The sequence below is a fragment of the Leuciscus leuciscus genome (assembly GCF_965113295.1).
Source record: "Leuciscus leuciscus genome assembly, chromosome: 22".
In the NCBI taxonomy this organism is placed as follows: domain Eukaryota; kingdom Metazoa; phylum Chordata; class Actinopteri; order Cypriniformes; family Leuciscidae; genus Leuciscus; species Leuciscus leuciscus.
The window spans coordinates 2619666-2639763 of NC_138746.1; the positions used below are offsets into that span (position 1 = coordinate 2619666).

At 36.8% G+C, this 20098-nt stretch overlaps 2 long non-coding RNA genes across 2 annotated transcripts in view; both read left to right on the top strand.

Moving 5' to 3' along the window:
- Positions 1 to 20098, top strand: part of LOC309486262 — a 118967-nt gene that overhangs the window by 80414 nt on the left and 18455 nt on the right. The window lies entirely within an intron of this gene.
- LOC309486268 lies at positions 8969 to 10017 on the top strand. Its single transcript, XR_014201430.1, has 2 exons — positions 8969 to 9206; positions 9449 to 10017. It is a non-coding gene; the product is annotated as an uncharacterized lncRNA (long non-coding RNA).

Here is a 20098-nt window from a genome sequence, read left to right on the forward strand (position 1 = left end):
CAAATATACATGGTGGTCGTTTAAAGACTTCACATTAGCTGAAGGATGAAAGCAACCTGGAACACAGAGCAAAGAAACCCGTAACTATTTATCATTTATCATCATCTTATAGTCTTTCAACTTGTCCTTCAGCTGTCAACCAATAATCAGAGGACAGAGTCTTTCTCACAATAGGCCGTTGATCTCTTTACCGGGGTAGAGTGATGTTTATGATGGTGTAAGCACTCCAGTTCACTCATTCACCCTCAAAGAACACGCTTCTGTTTTCCATTTCAAAGAGGCAGGGTTTTCCACAGCGAGGCTGATTAGAGAATTAGCCGAATTACCTTGATACGAGAGGCTTCATTACGGATTCAAGATGCACATCAAAGCCATGCTGTTATTGTGCTTACCTCATCAGAACTGATGAATTAGGGATCTTTTTATCCTGCTTTACACCTCGCATTTATCTTAAAGGGATAGTCCACCCTCAGAAATATTGATATTTAGTGCACTATTCCTTTAAAGAATAGCTTTATTTTTAAAATATTTAGAATTAAAATTTTTGCGTGAATTATTGCTATACATTTTTTTTTGTCCAAGTATTTACTATTTATTATTATATAAGAAAATATATATGAAACAAAATTACTTGCATTGTGAAATAAGATTTTGGTCATATCGACCAACCCTATTATTATTGGGTTAGAGATCGACAGAGTAATTGATTTTTAATTAGTTTTTGTGACAAGATATACAAGAAAACACCCAAGTCTGTTATCAAGAACTCTTGGGTGTTGGGCAGCAAGTCTTTAACTAATAAACTCACTAATATTAAGAATGGACACTCTCTTATTAAACATATTTGTGTTAAATATTGCGTTTATTAAACTCTCTCTCTCACACACACACACACACACACACACACACACACACACACACACACACACGCACACGCACACGCACACGCACACACGCACACACCACATACACTTAAACACACTCTCTCTCTCTCAAACACACACACTATGTCTCACACTCACACACAGATACACACATTCTCTCTCTCTCTCACACACACACACACACACACACACACACACACACACACACACACACACACACACACACACACACACGCACACACACCACATACACTTAAACACACTCTCTCTCTCTCAAACACACACACACACACACACACGCACACACACACCACATACAGTACACTTACACACACTCTCTCTCTCTCAAACACACACACTATGTCTCACACTCACACACAGATACACACATTCTCTCTCTCAAACACACACACTATGTCTCTCTCACACACACACACACACACACACACACACACACACACACACACACACACACACTGTCTCACACACTCACACACAGACACACTCACACACAGACACACTGTCTCACACACACACACACACACACACACACACACACACACACACACACACACACACACACACACACACACACACACACACTCACACACACTCACATACTCACACACACAGACACACTGTCTCTCACACATACACACACACACACACATGAATGGATGGATGGATGGATAGAATAATAGATATAATGATGGATGGATGGATACACACACACACACATACTCACAGACACACTGTCTCACACACACACTCACATACTCACACACACAGACACACTGTCTCTCTCTCACACACACACACACACACACACACACACGGATGGATGGATGGATAGAATGATGGATGGATAGACACACACATACTCACACACAGACACACTGTCGCACACACACACACACACACACACACACACACACACACACACACACACAGTTGTGCGGTCGCTGTATTCACTCTCATGCTGTTGTGTGTTCTGGAGCTGCTTCACTCGTGTCGTCACCATAGCAACAATCAGCAGAGGATGGACAAGCAGCCTTGAGGATTAGACACTTGAAAAACAGCCTTTCAAACTCAGTGTTTTACACAGTGTGAGTCAAAGTGGATAAAATGTTGTGCGTGTGTGTATATAGGCCATATACAAATACAAACTTTTATGTTAGATGCGATTCATCAGTTTGACAGCACTAAATATACAGTATAGAATATCTGTTTGCTACCTCTGTTCATTTACACATAATACACCAAAAAAGGGCAAAAACTGACTGAAATAAACAGTTTTGTTGTGATCATCTGTTTCAGATCAGTTTCCCCCGACGGCATGTAACACCAAACCAGACTGTGATTTAGTGGATTATCATGTTGGTCAGTGTTTTCCTGGGCCGTTCTTGTCCAGAATAGACTGCAAACTATAGGATATATCAAGAATATATAATAAGCACCATGATAATGTCAGTATGTTACTTGTTAACTAAAATAAAGACATTCAGCAGCATTACTGAACATCTGAACCAGTCTCCATAAGGGATGTTTGAGATGAAATTAAGTTTGGTGTCAAAGGGCGCTGTCCACTTCACGACGACTGAACGACTTACTTCTTAATGAATGGAAACGGACGTCTCGACTGACTAAAGTGTGAATTGATTAGTAGAAAACTGGCATCTTCACAGCCTCACATTCACATCACAGTTGCACAAGTAAACTTTGTAACGCAAGTTAATAAATGTGCAGAATTACTGATTAGTGCCATGTCTGTATTATAATTCTCTTTGGTTGTTAATCGACGTCTATGTAAAATGTTTAATCACAAGCCTAGATCAAGGCCTTGATTTTTATGACCAATTTCTCCTTTATAATCATGTTATATTTCATTATATATACATTATATATGATAGATGGAACGATGGATGGATAGAATGATAGATGGAACGATGGATGGATGGATGATAGAGTGATGTATGGATGGATGGATGATAGAGTGATGGATGGATGATAGAGTGATGGATGGATGGATGGATAGAATGATAGAACGATGGATGGATGATAGAGTGATGTATGGATGGATGGATGGATAGAATGATAGATAGAGCGATGGATGGATGAATGGATAGAATGATAGATGGAACGATGGATGGAATGATGGATGGATAGAATGATAGATGGAACGATGGATGTATGGATGATAGAGTGATGTATGGATGGATGGATGGATGATAGAGCGATGGATGGAATGATGGATGGATAGAATGATAGATGGAACGATGGATGTATGGATGATAGAGTGATGAATGGATGGATGGATGGATGATAGAGCGATGGATGGATGATAGAGTGATGTATGGATGGATGGATGGATAGAATGATAGATAGAACGATGGATGGATGATAGAGCGATGGATGGGTGGATGGATGGATAGAATAATTGATAGAACGATGGATGGATGATAGAGCGATGGATGGATGGATGGATGGGTGGATAGAATGATGGATGGATAGAATGATAGATTGAACGATGGATGGATGATAGAGCGATGGATGGATGGATGGGTGGATTGAATGATAGATAGAACGATGGATGGACGATAGAGCGATGGATGGATGGATGGATGGATAGAATGATGGATGGTTAGAATGATAGATGGATGGATAGATGGATGGATGGATAGAATGATAGAACGATAGATGGATAGATGTATGGCTGAGAAATAAACATGCATGTTAAAACTGTAACCCAAATGAATGGCAATTTTTTATGCGATTCAAACTCATAAATCTCACATTCTGGCCTAAATCTCGAGTCTCTCAGTGTGAAGGCCGACCCAGAACCTCTTGTGTTTGTGCCGTTGTGTTTTCCTACAGCCGGAACAGCATCACTGAAGCTTCTGCACACACACACACACACACACACACACACACACACACACACGTGAGGTCAGCGGCAGCCAGACGCTCAGTTACCATGGCAACCGTTCCACAGCGAAAAGCATCGCTTTATATCCTCCTGGAACATCAGTGCAAACGTGTCTCACTCGACCAGACGCTCAGCGTCCTTCAGATAGAGCTGATGAGGAGAGCACTGAGATATGGTGGATTATATATTAATGCTCATGTTTTATGTTTGAGATCCCAGAGATCTCAACATGGTGTGTGTCAAATAATCATTTTGAAGCCTTTAGCCTAATAATTATGCTTTGAATCAGATCGTATCATTGAAGATTTAACCCTCATAAAGTGAGAATTCAGATAATTATAATGAAATATCATACTTTTGTTAAAGGAGTGGTTAATTATGGTTTGACTTTTCTAACTTTAGTTAGTGTGTAATGTTGCTGTATGATAAACAACATCTGCAAAGTTACGACGCTCAAAGTTCAAAGCAAAGGGAGATATTTGCTTTTAAAGAAATCGTTTTTTAAGGACTAGAACAAACGGCTGGTAGAGACTACACCACATTCCTCCCGGGTTAGTGACTTCACCAACCCTAGAATTGACATAAACCCCGCCCCCTGAACACGATTTATAGATTATCATGACAGAATAGAAGATACTACACATAAACTACATAAATTCATAAACTAACCATTCAGAAATGTCCTGTTGCTTCTACATGTTGTCACTTCTTCTTGAGTCTCTCCATTATTGTATGACTCCGGTTTAAACATAAACATCGAAATTTTCAGTGCATACAAGCTGTTGAAGCTCCACCCCCTGTGCCGGGAGCAGCAGCTCATTTGTATTTAAAGGGACAGCCTCAAAAACAACTTTAACATGCTATATACAAATATCTGTGGGGTATTTTGAGCTAAAACTTCACACACACACTCTGGGGACATTAGAGACTTATTTTACATCTTCTGAAATAAAGCACAGTTCATTATAACTATAAAATAAAGATAGATGGATGGATGGATGGATAGATAGACGGATGGAGCAAGATTTAACCATTATAAAGTGAGAATAAAAATTATTATAATGAAAAATCATACTTTTGTTACTGGTATTAATTTTCGTGGCGTATTGTGAATAAAGTCTGTAAGTCTGCTGTGTATTGTGTATGACGACGGCCTTTAGCTCTGACTGTTTGCACAATATTGCATAATCCCTCAATTGTTGTTCATGAGTTTAGATAAGCAAATGTTGCAAAGTATCATCAAATCTCCTCTATATGTGTTTCAATGCCTCTATTATATATTATATATTATATATCACATAATAGATCTCTCTCTCTCTTTCTCTCTCTCTCTCTCTCTCTGCTGATGAATTGCATCATCATGTCTTTGTATATACAGTACTGTTACTCATCTGAGTGACGTGTGTGTGTGTGTGTGTGTGTGTGTGTGTGTGTGTGTTGTGTCTGCTCATCTGAACAGATCGCCTAGGAAACACAACAGAGTGTGTTCAGAGATCAGCAGAACAATGATGTCATTCGCTCCGGGTGGGAATGTGCCAGTCTTTCCGCATTTAAAAGACTCGGCATTGGGTTTCCATCACATCACCAATGCTTGAGCGATGCAGGAAGGGGAATGATGTGTGTGTGTGTGTGTGTGTGTATGTGTGAGGTTACACGCTTACAGGGAAATGAATGATGATGCACTGTCATGATTGCATCAGAAATGGTGGACAGGTTTCCAGTGCACATACAAAATATGTAACCAGTCTGCATTTAGTGAATGCAATAGTGCTGGGATTTCTGTAAGTCACACACATGGATTTTTATAATATATATATGTATTTTTATAACCTACACAGTTGTAATTTAATGTGAAAGTGCCTCTGTCCTCTTGAACTTTATACACTTCCTTAAACACATGATTTTTTTGTCCACAGTGTAAGTTAAAAAAGCTGCATGACAAAGCTGATACTGATGGCTGATATAATGCCCATATATATTTTTATATTTATTTTTTATAAATATTGTATAGTTTTTATATAGAAAAAGCTAATAAAAAAATCCAAATTAAATATAAAAAAAATATAAAATACAAAACAGTACAACTATATAATCTTTTTTATAATTATATAATAATACAATACTAATACAATAATAGTTCTTATTAAATTCAGATTTTATGTATTATTATTATTATTTTTGTATTGTACAGTTGTGCTGTTTTGTATTTTATCATTTTTATATTTAATATATTTAATTTTGATATGATAAAAAAGAAAAAATGTATAAATAATAGTCATGTATATACAGTATGTTTTTAAAAAATATTGTTCATTTGTTGTAAAAAAAATATTACATTAAATATAAAAAATATAATCTAATAAATAATAATTTTGTTTTATATTTAATATATTTCATTTTCAAAAAGTTTATATATAATAAATATGTGCTTATTTGTATTATTATTATTGTACAGTTGTTGTAATAATACAAATTAAATATTGCATTAAAAAACAGAGAAAAAAAATTATATAGCCTACTGTATATAGGCTATACAGGCTATACAGGTGAAACTCGAAAAATTTGAATATTGTGCAAAAGTTCATGTATTTCAGTAATTCAAATTAAAAGGTGAAACTATATACATATGCATGATTATACTTTTCAGAGGGCCGACATTTCTGTATTTAAAATCTTTTTTTTTTACTGATTTCATGTAATATTCAAATTTTCTGAGATTTTGAATTTGGGGTTTTCATAAGCTGTAAGCCATAATCATCAAACTTTTGCACGATATTCAAATTTTTCGAGCTTCACCTGTGTATGTATATATATATATATATATATATATATATATATATATATATATATTATAGTTCTCTATAATTTATATTTATATATGATTTTCTTTGTTTTAAATGTACAGTTGTGGTACAAAAACTAGCTAATAAACACTACTTTCACTTCCCAGAAATAGTATGTACGCCTTTAGCATAGTGATCTTTGTCATGCTTTCCTCTCTGGCACTCAGAGATTTCCCAAGCAGAAGATATTTGCTGAAAATTTGTTTTGTGTGTGTCACATGTTTAGTGTCGCCGTTGGCTACAGTTGCCGGGGTGCAGTCGTCATGCAGGGGCATGTTTGACCGGGGACAAAAGGATCTGCCTGTCCAACCTGATGAACAGCCAGGGCTCGTGTTTATGTGTGTGTGTGTGTGTGTGTGTGTGTGTGTGTGACACGTATGAACACATGTCATGACTCACAGCTTTCACCTAATTGTTATGATGAAGTGATGAAGTGGTAGAGCAGGTTTATGGGAGGTTTAAATGGAGGGTGTGTGTCGTTCTCAGCTTTCCAAGAAAAAAAGGGCTGGACGATTCCTGTCATCTAGAGCGATGAAAAGACTTTATACACTTCTGTGGTAAAGGACTATTTCATCACGGTTCTCACCGCAAACAGCACAGCTCAACTTTTACCATTTACAAACAAGGCATCAAGACTTTTGAATAACAGCTGAGCCAAGACTTGAACGACAAGAAATTAAATGTATTAAATATAAGTGCAATATATGCAGTGCCGGCCCGAGCCTTTTGGGGGCCCTAAGCAGAATTTGATTTGGGGGCCCCCTCCCACCACGCAGAGTCACCTGTGCTTGACGATTATTGACACAATGTCACGCTATAATGTTACATTATAAATTAATACAATGAGGCTATGTATTAATACAAAATAAATACTTCATAAAAAATAGATAGGCCTACTTAAAGTTTTAACTTTTTCTTTACTCTTTTACTAACTCTTGGAAACTTCTGAAAACAAACTGTCACAAAACATATAAAAAAAATTATTTGCAAAATATCCTCCAACGTTTTGCAACACTTTGCAGTTTGAATGATGTCTTGTATGAACATGAGTATGTTTTTATGTTTCCACTGTTCGATCGCGCCCGCGACTCACACACACACACACACACACACACGCACAACATATTCCAGCTTTGTAATCTTCCACTGTGATGTTTCCAAGCACATTTTTGCGAGTGTGAAGAGGATTATTTTTTCCGTCGATATTGGAACGTGAGTGAAGTACAAAGCCTATGATAAAGAATAGTTTACCATCCAAATCCATCGCGAATGTTGAAACATTTTGATTCTAATGAGAGAGATACGTGAGCCCAACGCCGCTTACTTTCACTTTCGCTTTAAATTATTTCGTTTTGGCTTGTTTATAGTTATTTTTTTATTCTTGTTCTGTTCTGAATATCATTACATTTAAAGGATGAATCATTGATCAAATCAATTTTTTGTGACATGGCTTAATATTACCGTGACTTTGCGCACAAATTGTCTATGCACGCCACGCGAGGTTATGCGCATGACTCAAACACTGGCAGACACAGCAGCAGTTGTAGGCAGGTATATTGATCATGAAATCAGAATTTTCTTGTCTTGAATTATTAATCCTTTCATTCATTTATGTCACTTGTTTAAGTTAATTAATATGTAAAAAAAAACAAAACAAAAAAACCTCGATTGGGGGGGGGCCCAAGCAGCCGCTTAGTTCGCTTATGCCTCGGGCCGGCCCTGAATATATGAAGGAAATTGTGATGTTTTCCCATAGAGAAACTGCCAGACATTAGATTTCAGAAGTTAAAAAAGCGACTTTATATGAGCGTGGTAAACATCCACTCATTACATGATAAACAGCAGATTGGAGATCGTTTCAAACCTGTTCTTTTGTGTTTCAGTGTAGAAGGAAGGTTTACAACAACATGAGAGTGAGTTTGGCAGCTGTTCCCCTTCCATATACGTGATTCCTGCTAAATTCATTCAGATAGCACATGCTTTGTATTAAAAAAAAAGAGAAAAAAAAGCCTAGCAATAGTTTTTTTCCATCTCTATTGTTCCTGCAAGCAGGTTTCCATTATTCAGAGGGGCTTATAAACACACCTGAGCTTTGAAGTATGAGAAATAATGCATACTAATTACATCCCAAACACAGCAGATTCCGAACGCAGGGTATTGAACTGAAAACACTTGTACATCTGCACACACACACACACACACATCTCCTCCGGTGTCCTGCTGCTGTGAAGGTGACCGTCACTCAGGATCACACTCAGCTGAGTGGCTTGTTCTGCCGGCTGTTGGTTTTCATGTTAAAGGTGAAGCCTGTCATTTATGAGTCACTAGCGACACCAGATGGAATCGCTATATTTCAAAAGTTGCTTCGCTGATGTGATGTTTGTTTATGCAAATGTTGCAGTGCAGTTGCTAGGGTGGTTGTCAAGGCATTGTATTCTGAGATGTGTTTAGCATGTTTCTATCGGGTTGTTAGGGTGTTATAAGTGGTTGCCAGGGCATTACTATTCTGAGTTGTTTTTAGCACGTTGCTATGGGGTTGCTAGGGTGTTATAAGTGGTTGCCAAGGCATTACCAGGGCCGGCTTTGCCGACAGGCGACACAGGCGGCCGCCTGGAGCGCCATCTGCTGGACGGGGCGCAAAATTGCAGAATAAAAAAAAAAAAAAAAATTTAATTAAATGTATGTATCGTATTATGAAAGCTGCGCACACGCTGTACACTTTTACTGTGCACTGTCCACACACTGCTTGTATTTGGGGCACGGGGCACTCTCGCCTTGGGCACCAAATAACCTAGAGCCGGCCCTGGGCATTACTATTCTGAGTTGTTTTTAGCATGTTGTTGTGGGGTTGCTAGTATGTCCTGGGTTGTGTGATCTGGGTTGTTGCTAGGGCATTACTATTCTGAGTTGTTTTTAGCACATTGCTATGGGGTTGCTAGGGTGTAATAAGTGGTTTCCAAGGCTTTACTATTCTGAGTTGTTTTTAGCAAATTGCTATGGGGTTGCTAGGGTGTCATAAGTGGTTTTCCAGGGCATTACTATTCTCAGTTGTTTTTAGCACGTTGCTATGGGGTTGCAAGTTCTGGGTTGTTACTAGGGCATTACTATTCTGACTTGTTTTTAGCACATTGCTATGGGGTTGCTAGGGTGTCATAAGTGGTTTTCCAGGGCATTACTATTCTCAGTTGTTTTTAGCACGTTGCTATGGGGTTGCAAGTTCTGGGTTGTTACTAGGGCATTACTATTCTGAGTTGTTTTTAGCACATTGCTATGGGGTTGCTAGGGTGTTATAAGTGGCTGCCAAGGCATTGCTGTTCCGAGTTGTTTTTAGCACATTGCTATGGGGTTACTAGGGTCTTCTAGGTTGTTGCTAGGAGATTACTATTCTTGAGTTGTTTTTAGCACGTTGCTATGGGGTTGCTAGGGTGTTCTAGGTGGTTGCCAAGGCATTTCTAATATATTCCAAGTTGTCTTTAGCATGTTGCTATGGGGTTGCTAGGGTGTTCTAGGTTGTTGCCAGGGGCATTTTTAATCTGAGGTTTTTTTAGCATGTTGCTATGGGGTTGCTAGGGTGTTCTAGGTGGTTGCCAGGTCATTTCTAATGTATTCCAAGTTGTTTTTAGCACATTGTTATGGAGTTGCTATAGGGTGTTCTTGGTGGGTTGTAGGCCATTACTATTCTGAATTGTTTTAAGCACGTTGCTATGGGGTTGCTAGGGTGTTATAAGTGGCTGCCAAGGCATTGCTGTTCCGAGTTGTTTTTAGCACATTGCTATGGGGTTACTAGGGTCTTCTAGGTTGTTGCTAGGAGATTACTATTCTTGAGTTGTTTTAAGCACGTTGCTATGGGGTTGCTAGGGTGTTCTAGGTGGTTGCCAGGTCATTTCTAATGTATTCCAAGTTGTTTTTAGCACATTGTTATGGAGTTGCTATAGGGTGTTCTTGGTGGGTTGTAGGCCATTACTATTCTGAATTGTTTTAAGCACGTTGCTATGGGGTTGCTAGGGTGTTCTAGGTGGCTGCCATGGCATTACTAACATACTCAGAGGGATTTTTAACATGTTTCTATGGGGTCCTTTTCAATGTTTGTAAATTGTTTTATATTTAGCTTTATTTTATTTCTATTTCAGTTTTAGCTTTAATCATTTTATTGCTTCAACTTGCAACTTAGTTTAAGTTAAGCTTTAATTAAATTAGAAAAACAATATTTTATAGTTTTAGTTAACAATAATAATTTCAGCCATGTAATAAGAGAAAATATTCTACCATTTCCAATAATAGACACAGCATATTCAACATATTCTGCAGTGCATTTGTGTTGTTTTCTAAAATAGACCATTTAAAGCTTTTGCTTTTCTTTTCTTTTCTTTTCTTTGCTGGCGATTCCAATATTCCCTCATCCGAGATGTGTCTCTTGAAGCACGTACACCTGTCAGATGGGAAGAGATTTCATCAAAGAGCGAGACATGTGTGCCACAGCATACCCGAACAATGCTTCTTATTATCTGTGATTGACAGGACTCGCAGCCAACGGTCGAGAAGCCCAGAGTTTTCCGAAGCCTTTGAACGAGCGTTCCCACAATGCTGCAACATTCCTCTCGCATTTAAAGCCTCTTTCAGCTCAAGAACTCGAGGCTTGACAGGACACAAACTCTCTGACGGGTGCATGAGCAAAACCCTCGGAAAGTTCCCGAATGTTCCCGGATTTGTGAAGCTCTCACATGTGTTTACAGAAGGGCCTGGGTTAGTATGATGAAGCGTGCAGCGTTGATCAAACAATGGCTGATTGCAATATGTGACTCACAACAAAAACATGCCGATTTCAGAAGCAAAGGAACCGACTTGTGCAAAGCAATGCATGTGATATAAATCCAGAACTCAAAGTTGTTTCAAGTTTGATTAACGTGAAGCTAAAATTTTGGGTTTCTTGTAAATGTAACAAAGAACAGACAACATAAGACAGCATTTACTTCTGTTATATAATGCATTTCTGAATTAATTATTTTCAGTTTGTCCTTTCATTTTAGTTTTTTTGGTAGTTTTTGCTCTTTGCGACTATTAGTTTTAGTTCCTTTATTCAGTGTTTGATAGTTTCAGTATTTCTGTGCTCAGTCTCAGAGTTTTTGAAAGAAGTCTCTTCTGCTCACCAATGCATTTATTTGATTAAAATACACAAAAAAATTGGTAATATTATTGCAATTCAAAATATCTGTTTTATATGTGAATATATAGAAAAGTGTAATTTATTCCTGTGATCAAAAGCTGAATTTTCAGCATCATTACTCCAGTCTTCAGTGTCACATGATCCTTCAGAAATCATTCTAATATGATGATTTGATGCTCAAGAAACATTTATGATTATGATCAATGTTGAAAACAGTTGCTGCTTCATATTTGTGTGGAAACTGTGATACATTTTATTTTTCAGGATTCTTTGATAAATAGAAAGTTCAAACAGCATTTTTTTTATATATAAATATTTTATTTAATTTGAAATAGAAAAAAAATCTATAATTCAGCAATTAAATTGATCAAAAGTGACATTATAAATCTCATTTTTATATGTTATTTTTACTAGTGATTTAAAATGTAGTGATTTATGTAAAGTAAAATGTAAAGTGATTTAAAAGTAGATTTTACTAGTGATTTACTTGTGATTTAAAAAATATATTTAAAAAAATCTATAATTCATCAATTTAATTGATGAATTATTGATTTTTTTTATATATATTTTTTAAATAACTAGTGTATGGTTGCACACAATCATTTATGGAACATATTTAATCAACATTCCACAAGTGTTCATGTCACATTAGCAGTCAGTGTAGTTGAACGAGGCCTGTCAGTTGTGGTGAAGCATATCAGATGAACATTTCTAGACGTTTTGGCACATACGGCCCCGTTTAAGACCATGTTTCTCCAACTCAACAGCTGCTTCCAATCCAGTGGCATTTCTTCCCCGAGCCTCGTTTCCAAACGCTGAACGAGTTCACACAGGCCTCTCTATTCAAAGCCGTCCTGCTCTCTGTCAAACACTTCAAACGCTCCGAGATTTCGGCTGTTTTTTAGCAGCTTTGTGGGAGGATAATTGGGGGCAGGCCTTTGCAAAGCTGGCGGATGTGTGGAGAGTAAAACACACGAGAGCTTCTCCTCTCAGTCATTCGGCAGCCAGACTGAGCCTCGGTAACAAACATCACACTGACACGTGATATCTGGACCCTGCCCGTTGAATTTTGTGTGTTTTGATGGGATCAACAACAGCATCACAGCCTCAAACACACACACACACACACACACACACACACACACACACACACACACACACACACACACACACACACACACACACACACACACACACACACACACACACACACACACACACACAGGTCCTGCCCTCTCTGAGCTTCTCAAAACACATTCTCATCGGTTTGTCCGGAGCTCAGAGAATCTCACATGTGGAGATGTGATGGAGAAGTAAGGAAAAGGAGTCTGAGACGTTTTATATTTTACATAGCAAAAATGTTTACAAATATATAAATTAATATACACTGTAAATCATCAATAAGTCACGACAACATATGATTTTACATTACTTCAACCCATTAAAATAAGTTAAGCCATTTTAAACTACTTTTTTAAAGTTTCGACTGATTTTTCTTTTAAAGTCTTTTAAAGTTAATGTGATTTAAGATGAAATGTGACACAACCAAGGTGATTGTACTTAAAAATTGAAGGTAGCAAGTTTTTTTTTTTTTTTTTTTTTTTTTTACAGTGTAGGCTACTATTATATATATATTTTTATATTTATATAATATTATTATTAATATGTTAATATATATTTTGAATTAGTTATTTTTACATTTTCTGTTTTCAATTAAATTTTGTTGTGTTTTTGTAATTTTAGTTGATTTTTAAAAATGTCTATTTTTTCTTCATTTTCTGTATTTCAATTTTAGTTATTATAGTACATCAAGTTAAACTAAATTAAAGTGAGAAATGTATTTTTTTTTTTTGTTGTTGTTGTTTTAAAACAATTACACTTAATAAACAATTCTTTTAATGGTTTTAGTTAAACATAATAACCCTCCTACAAATATCAAAAAATTCTTAAATCAAGATACATTTACTTGCAAGGAACATAACTTAAGATATTATATAGTTTTCTGAAAAATGTATCAAAATGAAGTCTTATTAAGTTTATGCTTAAAACAAGAAAAAATATGTAAAAAATCTCCATTTTCCCCATTGAAGTTTTTTTCTAACTCCCCTGACAGATATCTTTTCTTGTACTCCATATAAACACTTAATTTTTTATCCATTTTTCAGAAGCAAGATTGAATATGTAAAAGCTCGTTATTTTGCTTCTCAAGTAAATGAATCTTATCTTGATTAAGAATGTACTAGAAAACAAGACAAAAATACTGAGTAAGGTCAGTTTCGCAGTGTGTAAACCCTCCCTTTTTTTGATTGGAACAATATCATCTGTTCATGGTTGTTTTTGTGTCTCGTGGTTCTCTCGGGCCCGTGCCAGTGCTTTTGTTTTTCCAGAGCTCCATCTCTCCAACAGGAGGGTCATCAGTCGGTCAGGTCCAAATGAGGAATAGTTTGGCTGGCTCCGCTGGCGGCCGCTCAAGTCCAGTCTTTTACTGTTTCTGTTTCTGCTGCCGCTCCTGTGAGCCGAGCCAAATCTGGAGAGGCTTTTCATTTCTGCACGCCGGACACATTCCCTCCTGATCTTACTCTCAGTTTCTCTCGAACAATCACACTGAATCGTCTGGTGTCAAAGTGTGTTGGTGTTAAAGCATTGTTTTGAACTCTGGTACTGCAAAAATCAATATTTTCATCTTTGTTTTCAGATACTGTAATGCATCTGCATGTCATTTTTGAATCTGAACACAAAATGCAAAACTTTTAGGGTTACAACAGCTTGCCACTGGGGCAGAACCCTTAAAAGGACGTCTTTGTACCTCATCTACCCCTTAAAGGTGCAGTTCAGTAACTTAGACTAGTTATATACCCTTAAAGGTACTACTATATTAACTTTTACAGGTAAATAAGGTACAAATATGTATTTTTAAACCTCCTCTCGTAGTGGTAAAAAAATATATATTATTAAATGAATGTACTATATTTTAGTTAGATAATGTTTTTTTTTTTATATTTTGTATTTTTAGGTACTAAATTATATTTATGCATTAATTATAATCCATTTATTCACTTTTTGAGCATATGAAAATGAAGTTGCCCGCTTAAACTCGTAAATCTTGAATGCTTTGGCGCACAGACTGAAGTTTGGTCTCTTTATAAAGATGACACATGGCAGATTATTGCTGAAGTGAAAAATATAAAATTTTATAGAAGTCGAGGTTGCACTTTATTTTACTGTACGTGAACTTACATGTACTTACAGTTTACTTACCTAAGAAAGTACTGGTAATATAAGGTAACTACATGGGTTAAGGTTAGGTTTAGGAGTAGGTTCAGGGTTATTACCCAGTTATTGTAATTTACTATAATAAGTATAGTACGTACAAGGGGAACAGGACTGTAAAATAAAGTGCTATCAAAGTTTCAATTATAAAAAACACACAAAAATGCTATTTTCAATTTTTATATGAAATATATATTTTCCAAAACACGTTTTACTCTAAAAATGCAGGAAAATCAAAGCCATAAACCTAAACAAGTTGTGTTCCAAATGTGAGGTTGATATCTCAAAAAATGAGCTTCCAGTCAGAATTAATCTGGGCGCAGTACCAAACGCTTCCACTGGATGAAATTCGCTTCACATTCATTTCCGTCGCGCTAATTTTGACTGAAAAATACAAGTGTGACTTTTATTCAGGGCCATTTAAAGGTGCAGTAAGCGATTTCTGAGAAACTTGAAATCACCAAAACAAACACGCCCCTACCCTAAAGGATCACACCCCTATCTATATAGCTCCGCCCCCAATCCATGAACACACTCTGCAGCACAGGCCCCTCCCCCCTCATGAGTGGACACACCCCTTACTGCTGATTGGTTACAAGTGTTATAGTGCTCAACAGTGTTTCTCAGAAATCGCTTACTGCACCTTTTTGAATAATTTCCATGATTTTTTTGTGCCAAAATCTTTACCAAGTTTTATTTTGATGGCCGATGGGGTCATGTCAGACATATAAATGAAAAATAAAACATGAGGTTGTGATATCCTCGTCGATTCACACTAGAACAGTGATTCCCAATTTTTTGTCAGCCAAACCCCTTTGACCCAGAATATTGTCTTGAAGTTCCCTTGAGATTTTAGGCTAATATTTCAATAATCTAACAACACATTTGCATTTTCACTTACACATGCAGGTAAACAAATACAACATTTCAAGTGTTTTATTTTAATTTGACATTTTTACGTTTTAATTAATTATATATTTAATAAATGTTTTTTTTTATTTTTTATCCTTCCTATAATTTTTCACATTCGTCGTCGACCGATTTTGGTTTTTAAAGGTCCGATACCAATAACTAGAGAGAGTCATGTCAGATATATAAATTCAAAATAAAACTTGAGATATATATGTGATCTCTCGTCCATTCACACTTTTAGCAGCTGAACTCCTTTTGTAAATATTTACTTTAAGTCCCCCTGAGATTTGTTAATAGTTAATTAGTGGAAAAAAGTGAATATAGTTATATTTATATATAATATATATATAATAGTTAACATTTCACTAATTTAACGACACATTTGCACGTTCACTGATGTCGCTTAAGTCACATTACATGCAGGTAAACAAATAAAACATTTCATATTTCATTTTTCAGTAAATGTTTTATTTATTTATTGTTAACCTTTTATGATTCATTTAATTAAAAATTATTTCAATTTTTTTTAGCTGCTGATAAACTAAAGCGCACGGTGTCAGATATGTTTGAGATGGCACAAAATCAGGTTTGTAAATAATCATAAGCTGTAAAATAACAGGGTTGACCTGCACTGAATCCACCCCTTTATTCTGCATTTCATCCCGTTTCATTCCTCTCACGGCCCCCGACCCATACAGATTCATGACACAGTCCCGCTTCTCGTGGGCTAGTAGTTTATTTATCCTCCCGAATCCCGAAGGCCTGTGAGCAGCGAGTGAGTGATGGATGTGGAGGTTAAGCTGCTTTGGTCTGATAGGCTGGACGCCGTGAAGCCCCCTGTAAGCCGAGGCGATAAAGGCCATTGTGTGTGTTATTGTGCGAGTCCCAGACGATGGGGAATGAGGAGCAGGACTCCAGCACCTCCACCTGTCACTATTAATACCGTCTCCATGCTAGTCGAGCCAAACACATTCACCTTCAGTAATGCTTCACTCCAGAGACCCAACAGAGAAAAAGCCTTGCCTATTTGGCAGTCGTTTCACATCCCTGAGTGGCATTTCTCCACAAATATCTGTTCAAATGAAGATATCCAGCTGATTTCTCCCTGAAATAAGACCTTGTAGGTGCTTTAGAAAACGTACAACCTCCAACATGAAAGAAATATAAAGTTGACTCCTCATGAAACAGAGTTCAACTCATTTTCCTTCTGGGAAACAGAATATATTTGATGCTATTATTGCATTTGCATTTTGATTAAAGATTGTGGCAAACCGTTATAGTTGTGAATAACATGCACTGATGATTTGTGCATAAGAGCAGGAATATGCATTAAAGAAGAGTCATTTCTTGTTTCTCGACAGGTTTCTGTGATGTTGTGATCGGAGGACTTTGAGATTCTCTGTACTAATTGCATCATGCACTCAAACATGAGTTATTTTTTCCCCGACAACAACAGATGCAGTGTGCCAAGTAAGCAGGACACTTACATAACGGGATTTCGCAAAACAGACCTCGCTTACTCCCTTACAAAAACAGTGTTTCAAGTGTGCTGTTAGTGTACTCCTTTTACACACTAAAACTGATGTACTTCTCAGAAATATACTTAAGTATTCTTGACTTATACTGACAGAAAAGTCTAAGTATATTTGGCCCATACTTGTACTCAACTTGTACTTTTTGATTGAGATATTCTTAAAAGTATATTTGACTCTTTATACCTGTTTTGTTTATGCATGACTGACATGCATCACATTAAGTTTTTTAGTTTGTTAAAAACTGTATGCAATTCAAAAGCATTGCATATTGCCAATTAAAATAATGTCAGATGTTATCATAACACATAAAACACCAGAAAAAGACATTGGGATCAGAATTTCAAAGGTCTAAAGTCATATCATGGCTGTAGAGAAAAGTATTAAATATGAAGACATGGCCAAAAGAGTTTGCATGAGAAATGGAGCCTGTCGCTCGTCACTGGTTCTCTGTTGGCCGCGCTGAACCCTTCCTCGACTCCCACTGCCGTTCACAAACTGGTGAGCTGGCAGGTTTAACAATGAGCCCAGTGTGGACGGACAGACAGACGGACAGTGACCCCGTAGACCCCCGTCACACCAAGACCTCATTCAGACCGTGATATAATGACTCGATTCACACATAAACACACATGAGCTGCAGAAACTAAAGCCGATTGCCTTACAATAACCTTGCGTTTTATACATGACACTGAAATATTATTGCATTGAGAAATAGAGTTCTTTGTGTCAGAGTCAATCGTTTTATACAATAATAAAGCAACAAATATCTGCTGATGAAGTTCATTTTTCTATGGGAGAATGTTTCCGTCACAGAATAAAAAATTAAAAAAGGTAATTATGATGTTTTATCTCACAATTGTGAGTTTACGTCCCGCGTTTCGACTTGCGAGATATAAAGTCAGAATACTTTTTTTTTCTTAGAATTGCATGTTTATATCTCACAATTCTGACTTTATAACACGCAATTGGGAGATATAAAAGTCAGATTTGCATGATATAAAGTCAAAATTGTGAGATATAAACTCGCAATTCTGAAGAAAATTTATCAAAACATTTTTTTTTTTTTCAGAATTGGATTTTGTAACTCTTGCATCTAATTGAGATGCAAACTCGCAATTGCGTGTTATGAAGTCAGAATTGCGAGAAAAAAAAGTCAGAATTGCAAGAAAAAAAGTCAGAATTGCAAGAAAAAAAGTCAGATTTGACGAAAGTTTATTTAACAGGCAATTCTGAAAAAGTCACGATTATCCTTTAAAATCTTTTATTCTGTGACTGAATTTTCCATATTTTTCTGACCCCATTGACAGATATTTGTTCTTGTTTTAATCATGAACTCCCTTAATTTTGATCAATTTTTCAGAAAACAAGGTTAATGCATCTTGATTTAAGAATTTTTAGATATTTGTACTGGAAAACAAGAACTTTTTTTTCCAGAACGACAGGATCTCTCCCCATCCGGACTCTTCCGGCCTGATTGTCTGATGTGTTTGACCCACTGTCACTAACTCTCGCTGTCAGAGGAGGTTATGAAACACATGAGTCATTTTTGGGTCAGCTGTGTGTGTGAAACTACTAATCACATCAGTGTGATTGAGACTGTTATGCAAATACACTCTGAATTCTTCCAAATCTGGTTTGTGTGTTTGAATAGTTGATAATCTCATTATTTGCCTTCGGTCCGCCCTCGAGGCAGAAAGTGCACAAGATGTCGGCAAACACTACAGTACAAAGTTTTAGCGTATTACTTTTTAATCAGAATGAGAGCAGAGAGATAGTTTTCCATGCAGAGCTCATTGCATCTGGCTGGATTTTCTGGCATTTCAAATTTTGTTAAAAGCATTGTTTTTTAAAACACGTCCTGCAAATTTAGTCATATTTTCATAGGATTTTTGAAGCTGCGCAGATGAAATATTATTAGAGATTTTATTATATGCCAAACTGTTCGCATGCATGAAACTCATAGATGAAGCTGACAGTGGTTAGTGAGCTCATTGTTGTAACTAAGCTAACAAAAACATGTTCTGAGAACGTTCTCATTAAAGTCCTCGTGTAATCAATAATTTTATCCCTTAAAACTCATCTTTGATCACCAAAATGACATATTTAAATGTTTTTTCCTTGAAAATAATTCTTCATGCCTTAAAACAGCTGGAATGTAACTCGACACCCTTGCCTCATTTAGTATGTGTGGTTCTATGAATATGCAAATTAAATTAATCGTTCAGCCCTAATTTTAACTGTGACGAGATGATTGACAGGGCAGTTTACATGACAGGACGCACGGGACAGATCCGTCCGATAAAGATGACGAAGTAGTATGTCCCAAAGCTTGTCTACTTTTTTGCTACACATTCAAAAGTAAATACCTTTTCTTCACAAAAAGAGTACATACTTTTATGGCGTAGTGTAACTTAGGGACGCAGCATATGGCTTTACACGAAGACGATCGCTCTGATTGGTTTTAGGTCTATCCAATTGCGCCCAGAGGCATTTGAGTGACGTCTGTTGGTGACGCCCCTTTGGAAATGAGTTATTAATGAAGCTTTGCCAGACCATAACTCAGT